The following is a 7,980-nucleotide window of genomic DNA, read 5'->3' as shown; positions in this document are numbered from 1 at the left end:
TGAGATGGCCATGGAGATGCTGGATGTGGATGATGCGGCATGTGCGAAGTACTTCACCATGATGTTAGAAGGAACGGCCCGCACTTGGCTAAAGAGTTTACCGGCTAATTCTATCAGGTCATGGGCTGAGTTGAGAGCCCGGTTTGTTCAGAATTTCAAGGATACATGCAAGCAGCCCATGTCAATTGTGGACTTAGCTGCCTGTGTCCAGGAGGAAGGAGAGTCAACAACCCATTGGGTGCGCCGGGTTTCGGAGATTTTGCATTCGTCAGACCGCATCAACGGTGACACTGCATATTTAACATTGGAAGGCAATTGCCGATTTCAGCCCTTGAAGTTGAAGTTGGGACGAGTCAAACGTCATTGTAATGACATGGGAACCCTTATGGCTGCCTGGTGAAGTATGCTGACTCTGATAGTATCAAGGATCCCGAGTCTGACGATGACAAGACAGGGAAGGGAAAGAAGAGCGGCAAGACCAAGGGGCAACACCACAGGTCATGGAAACGGCGGCAAGCATAAAGCGGACCATGGTTTAGATTTTGTGGCTAACAATAATACGCACGACAAGGGCCAACGGCGTAAGGGTAAACCGCCCTGGCGGAATGGAATGCCGAATCCTAATCCGGACGGATTGTCGTATCTGTTGAACCAGCCCTGTCCAAAGCATGGGACGAAGGAGGAACCATCTACACACCTCTGGAAAGATTCTCATATCATGCAAGAGTTCAAAAATTATGACTCTTTCCGGTATGATCATGGATCAGGGGGCGGTTCAGGCGGAGGAAATTCCGGTTCAGGATTCCACGGCAACCAGGGTGGACATAACAATCAAAGTAATCAGGGTAATCAAAGTGGCTATAATCATTAGGGCAGTCAGCAGCAGCAGCAGTCGGGTTACCAGAGCAACCCGAAGCAGTTGAATAGCGGACAGTATTATGTCTTCACCACTAGCTTGGACAAGCGCGATCAGAAGCTTCATAAAAGGATGGTGAATGCCATTGAACCGGCGGTGCCCCGTTATTTGCGCTGGTCCGAGCAGCCCATTGTGTGGAGTAGAGACGATCATCCACCCCGGGTTGACAATCTGGGTCATCTGGCTCTGGTGGTGGCACCTCAGGTGGGAGGTTATAAGTTCACTAAGGTACTCATGGATGGAGGGAGTAGTATCAATATCCTTTATTATGAAACTTTCCGTCGCATGGGGCTAACAGATAATAATCTTAAACCATCCAATACGGTGTTCCATGGTGTGGTGCCTGGTAAGTCGGCATATCCTGTTGGTAAGATAGCCCTGGAGGTGGCTTTTGGAGATGAGCATGACTCGAGATCAGAAACCTTGACCTTTGAAGTGGTGAAAATCAGAAGCCCGTATCATGCCCTATTTGGACGGCCAGCTTATGCCAAGTTTATGGCACGGCCTTGTTATGTCTATCTACAGCTCAAGATGCCGGGTCACAGGGGAACTATAACCGTGCATGGAAGCCGCAAGATTGCTCTGGAGTGTGAGGAAGGTGATGCGGCTTATGCTGAGTCAGTTTGTGCAACAGAAGAGTTGAAGTTTTACAAGGACAATGTTGATCCGGCAGATATGACTTCGTTGAAGAAACCAACTACGGAGCATGATCCGGCCCTGAATTTTAAATCGGCTGATGAGACTAAGCTTGTTGACTTCGTGCCTGGCGATTCGTCCAAGCAGTTTAGCATCAGCGCTAACTTGGATCTGAAATAGGAAAGCGCGCTCATCGAGTTCATCCGTGAGAATCGGGACATCTTTGCATGGAAGCCTTCTGACATGCCAGGTGTACCGAGAGAACTCGCTGAGCACACTCTCAATGTTGATCCCAAGTATAAACCGGTCAAGCAGTTTCTCCGCCAGTTCAATGAAGAAAGACGCAAAGCTATCGGAGAAGAAGTAGCCAGGCTCTTGGCGGCTGGATTTATTGTTGAAGTATTCCATCCTGAATGGTTGGCTAATCCGGTGCTGGTCCTTAAAAAGAACGGCACTTGGCGTATGTGTGTGGACTACACAGACCTTAACAAAGCTTGTCCAGCAGATCCTTTTGCCCTCCCTCGTATTGATCAAATTATTGATGCTACGGCGGGTTGCGAGCGTTTGAGCTTTTTGGATGCATATTCTGGTTATCATCAGATCAAAATGGCAGGTTAGGACCAAGAGAAGACAGCCTTCATAACTCCCTTTGGAGCCTTCTGCTATGTGTCCATGCCCTTTGGGCTCAAGAGTGCCCAGGCGACTTATCAACGGTGTGTGCAGAATTGTCTTCATAAACAGATCGGCCGTAATGTTCATGCCTATGTGGATGATATTGTGGTAAAATCAAGGAAGAAGGAGACATTGATTGATGACTTGAAGGAAACCTTTGATAACCTGCGGGTTTATAAAATGATGCTTAACCCGGCCAAGTGTGTCTTTGGTGTACCTGCAGGAAAGCTCTTGGGTTTTTTGGTGTCTAACAGGGGCATTGAAGCTAATCCGAAAAAGATCAAGGCCATCACCTCCTTGGCTAAACCGAAGTTTGTCAATGATGTTCAATGCCTGGCAGGCCGGATTGCCGCGTTGAGCCGGTTTGTCAGTCGCCTTGGCGAGAAGGCCATCCCTTTGTATCAGATGCTGAAGAAAACGGATAACTTCATCTGGAGTGACGCCGCTAATGAAGGATTTGAGGACTTAAAGCGGCAGCTGGCTAATCCTCCGATTCTCGCTGCTCCAGTGGACAAAGAACCATTGTTGCTATATGTGGCAGCTAATGCTCGGGTTGTTAGTGTGGCTATTGTGGTGGAGCGCAAGGAGGCAGGAAAGGAATATCCGGTTCAGCGGCCGGTTTACTATATCAGTGAGGTACTTATTGAGTCCAAGCAGAGGTACCCGCATTGGCAAAAATTGGTGTATGGGGTTTTCATGGCAAGTCGGAAGCTTAAGCAGTATTTTCAAGGTCATCCCATCACGGTGGTCAGTTCTGCTCCTTTGGGGGATATAATCCAGAACAGGGAAGCAACTGGTCGGATTGCTAAGTGGGCTATCGAGCTCGGCCTCATGGGTTGAAATACATACCCCGAACGGTGATCAAATCTCAGGCACTTGTGGATTTCATCAATGATTGGACAGAATTACAAGCGCCAGAGGAGAAGCCGGATCACACTTATTGGACTATTCATTTTGATGGGTCCGGGCAATTGGAGGCCTCGGGGGCTGGAGTCGTCTTAACTTCCCCACGAGGTGATAAGTTTTGTTATGTTCTCCATTTAATGTTCCCTTGCACTAACAATGCAGGTGAATATGAGGCCTTACTCCATGGTCTTCGGATGGCTAAGGAGATGAACCTAAGCCGAGTTAAGTGCTTCGGTGACTCGGGTCTGGTGGCTCAACAAGTGTCTGGCACTTGGGATTCCATGGACCCACTAATGGCAGCTTATCATCGTGAGGTGGATATTGTTGCAGGTCACTTTAAAGGTTATCAGGTGGATCATGTGGACCAGCGGAAGAATGAAGCGGCGGACGCTTTAAGCCGCCTAGGTTCCCAACGTAAACCGGTTCCGCCTAATGTCTTCCTGGATGTTCTACATAATCCGTCCGTCAAGCTCCCTGGTGAAGATGATTTGGCTATTCCTGATCCGGAAGCTCAGTTGGTGGCGGCTCTTCATGTTATCCCGGATTGGACGGTTCCATATCTGGCGTATATGAACCGGGGCGAGTTACCAGAGGATGAAACTTTGGCCAGGTAGATAATCCGGCGGTCCAAGTCCACGACTATTATCAATGGAGAGTTACATCATTGCAGTGTGACAGGGGCGTTTCAACGTTGTGTGTCTCCTGAGGAAGGCCGTGAAATTTTGCGTGAGATCCACGAAGGAGATTGTGGTCACCACGCTGGTTCAAAATCTTTGGTGGCCAAGGCGTTTCGTCACGGTTTCTATTGGTTGACAGCTCATGCCGATGCTGAGCACTTGGTCAAAAAATGTGATGGCTCTCAGAAATTCTCAAGGTGCGCTCATGTACCGGCTCAGGAATTGAGGATGATTCCAATCACCTGGCCGTTTGCAACTTGGGGGCTGGACACCTTTTGGTGGCGGTTGATATGTTCACGAAGTGGGTGGAGGCAGAGCCAGTTAGTAAGTGTGACGCAGCCACGACGGTTCAATTCATCAAAAAGGTGATCTTCCGGTTCGGTTTGCCACACAACATTATAACAGATAATGGTACCAATCTGTCAAAGGGTGCCATGAAGGAGTTCTGTCAACGTGAGCACATCCGGCTTGACGTGTCATCAGTGGCTCACCCCCGGTCCAATGGTCAAGCGGAGAGGGCCAATCAAGAGATCTTGAGAGGCATCAAACCCCGGCTTATGGTTCCTTTGCAACGGACGCCGGGTTGTTGGGTTGAGGAGTTACCTTCAGTATTATGGAGCATCAATACCACACCCAATAGAGCAACAGGCTACACACCGTTCTTCATGGTTTATGGAGCGGAAGCGGTTCTTCCTAGTGACATCCATCATGACTCGCCTCGTGTAGTGGCAAATGTTGAAGCGGATAACGAGAAGGCATGGCAAGAAGCTCTTGACCTGTTAGATGAGGAGCGTGACATGGCGGCAGCCCGTTTGGCGATTTATCAGCAAGATCTACGTCGTTATCATAGCCGCCGGGTTAGAACCAGAACCTTTCAAGAAGGAGATTTGGTGCTTCAACTCATCCAGGATCAGACGGATATGCACAAGCTATCCCCCCCTTGGGAAGGGCCTTTTGTGGTCAGCAAGGATTTGCACAATGGGTCGTACTACCTAATCGATGTTCGAGAGCGTAAAGACTCACGTAAATCGGAGGAGGAGACCAACCGGCCGTGGAATATTGCTCATCTTCGGCCCTACTATACTTGAGCTACAGGCTCTGCTTATGTACATATTATGACATTGTATATATTATGATCAATATAAAAAACCGGAACCTCGGCTAAAGCGGGGTATCTGTTGTTTTCTTACATCACGTGTGGTTACATGGAGCTTACAAAGCGGCGTCCGGTTTACCCCTTGATTTAGCTTCTTAAAGCTTGATATCAGATCACTTGGGGGCTTGGTCGTATCCGAACCATAGCTACACCTCTCGATCGGCGTAATGCCACAACATCACTTCGGAGCATGGTCGAACCCGAACCATGACTACGCCTCTTGATCGGCGTAAAGCCACAGAATCACTTGGGGGCTTGGTCGTATCCGAACCATAGCCACGCCTCTTGATCGGCGTAATGCCACAGCATCATTTGGGAGCATGGTCGAACCCGAACCATGACTACGCCTCTTGATCGGCATAAAGCCACAGAATCACTTGGGGGCTTGGTTGAACCCGAACCATAGCAATGCCTTTTGATCGGCGTAATGCCACAGCATCATTTGGGGGCTTGGTCGAACCTGAACCATAGCAACACCTCTTGATCAAATTTGGGGCCTGGCAGCCCGTGAAAAGCTTCTACTACAACGGTTTTATTTGCCTTTTGCTAAGTTTCTTTTTCTTTTGCTAAGATTTGTGATGTTTTCAAACCAGTGTTTATCAACCCGGTTGGGCTGTCAACTACAAGTTGTCAGTACATGACCAAGTTATAATCCGGAGACTATCAGCCCGGTCTGGTTTTGACTCATAGTCACCAGTATGGAATAAGCCGGTGTTTTTCACAACCCGGAATGGTTTTTTTGTAAACCGGCATTATATAGCAGGAGATGTTTTTACTCCGGATTAAGGTTATTACCTTCATTACAAGGTTGGTCAGCCAACACTATGCCTAAAGGTCGCAGGTATCATATATTTCCATACTTGGTTATCTTTTACAACCTTGGTTATAAAATTTGGTCCTTTATATAGTTGGGTATCATGACCCGCCCGGTGGTAAACCGCCAGGGCATTTTAAGCTTTTTATCTGCAGGAACAATTGGAATAAAAAGCTATGGATTATGAACATCATATCTCAAAGCATGGCGGATTAACACGCATCAGTTGCAGATAAATATGCACGAAGGCATAACAGACCGACTGTTTTAACTAGCCTATTACAAGGCGTTTCAGTACTCAAAGGAATAATTGTTTCTCAATAAACATTGCAGTATGGAAGGATAAACCGGCCACCGGGTTATGATCACTGAGCAGCTTGACCTGACGGTTGTGGGTCATCTTGCACCGGTTCTTCTTCTTCGTCCCTACCCAGCAGCTGGAAGTCAACAGTTGTCCAGTCGATCCCAATTAAAGCTTGGAACACAGCTTCGTCGCTTATAAGGGTGGACGGTTCAATATCAGGGGCATAAGTGTGATTACGGATTGGAGGGATCAGGCTTTGAGTTTCAAGAGCTGGTGCAGCAACCCGCTTGTTGTTGATATCATAACTCGCCTGATAATGTGAATGGTCAGCTTCTTCAGCAAGTTGCAAGCCAGTGGATGTACTTCCCGGTTTACGGCGCGGAGATCTTCAGTGCAAAATTCTGATCCGTCCTCTTTCAAGCTTGGGTAGCCCTTAGTCACGTCCGTCGGATCAAGATCAGGCACCCATGCTTTTGCCCGGGTTAGCGCGGTCAGAGTGCCAGCCCTTGCAGCAGACCTCTTCAGCTCTTCTATCCGGGCAGGCATCATAGATAGCCTGTCTAAGGTATCCTTGATCAACATCGGGGGTGGCTTATTGTGCGAAGCGGTGCAGATAAACAATTGGGCGCCGGTATAAAGTTGCTCTATCAGTGTGTAGGTAGCCTTCAACTTCTTCTGCACATCTGAGCCCAAATTGGTAATGCGGGTTCCTGTATCATTAGAAACATCAGTAAACCGGCAACGCATGAGAGGATATGTTGAAAGCATAAAGGAAGGATGCTTACCAAACATAGCAGAGGTCATAGCATGCACTTGCCGCTTTACACCAGTCAGCTCGTCAACCACCGGTTTAAGAGCGGCTTCTGCGTTTTCAGCCCTTTTATCAAAGCGGCTTTTTCAGTCTCCCAATCCGCCCGCTGTTTGTTGAAGCCCTCTTTCAGTTTCTCCATAGCGCCTAGAGTGCGGGTCAACTCTTCCTTCGCTTTGGAGGCTTCAGATTGCTGGGTTTTGATGTTCTCCTGCAGATCAGCGGTTTGGCGTTCCTTCTTGCTCAGCTCCACCTGTAAAGGGACAGATACATAATGAGTTGACAGTACATATTTGAAGCACCAAGCACATAACAAGTTATGCCCTTAGTACTTGGGGGCTAATGCATATTTGCGTTTACTCAGAAATTTTTACAAGTTCCAAACACAATACAAGTATTAAGCTTGGTACTTGGGGGCTAATGTGTGTTTGCTCAAAAAGCTGTTGATATGGGAATTCTTCTACAGTCCCGGTTCATCTTTATAAAGTTAAACCGGCCCTTGGGGACTATACCGGCGAAAGAGAAGTATGGCAAATTATAAGGAACCGGTTCATCTTAATAAAGTAATCCGGTCCCTGGAGGCTAAATAGGCAAGGTTAAGTTATGACAAAAGTCCCGGTTTAGATTGGTATCATAAACCGTCACTTGGGAGCTACTACGAGCCAATGAACTGAAATTGGACAAAGGAGAAAAACAGTAGTTACCTCATATCGCTCCTTCATCAAGTTTACCAAACTAGCTTCATAGTCGCGACTGGTATACAGACGGTTCAAGAAGCCAGAGTGAATATCTTGAACATTGAGGTTGGCGAAGCTTGATAAATCGGCATTCCATTTGCCTTTGCCGATAGCAGAGAGATCATCCTTGGCAGTATGCTTTGACAAAGCTACAGGGTTGCCTGGAGTGGAGTGGCCAGTGCCAGTAATCATAACATCGTCATCTTGTTCATCCGCAGCTCTTGCCGGAGTTGGCGGTTTATCAGTGTCCTTCGTTGGACTGACTGGTTTGTCACCAGTTCGGACATGGCTGGTTGGTCGGTCTGCATGACTTGTAATATCAACTTGCATTTGTTCAGCAAGGAAATCATGGTC

The sequence above is a fragment of the Aegilops tauschii genome, chromosome 7, assembly GCF_002575655.3.
Source record: "Aegilops tauschii subsp. strangulata cultivar AL8/78 chromosome 7, Aet v6.0, whole genome shotgun sequence".
Lineage (NCBI taxonomy): Eukaryota > Viridiplantae > Streptophyta > Magnoliopsida > Poales > Poaceae > Aegilops > Aegilops tauschii.
Note: the sequence above shows the minus strand (reverse complement) of the source record.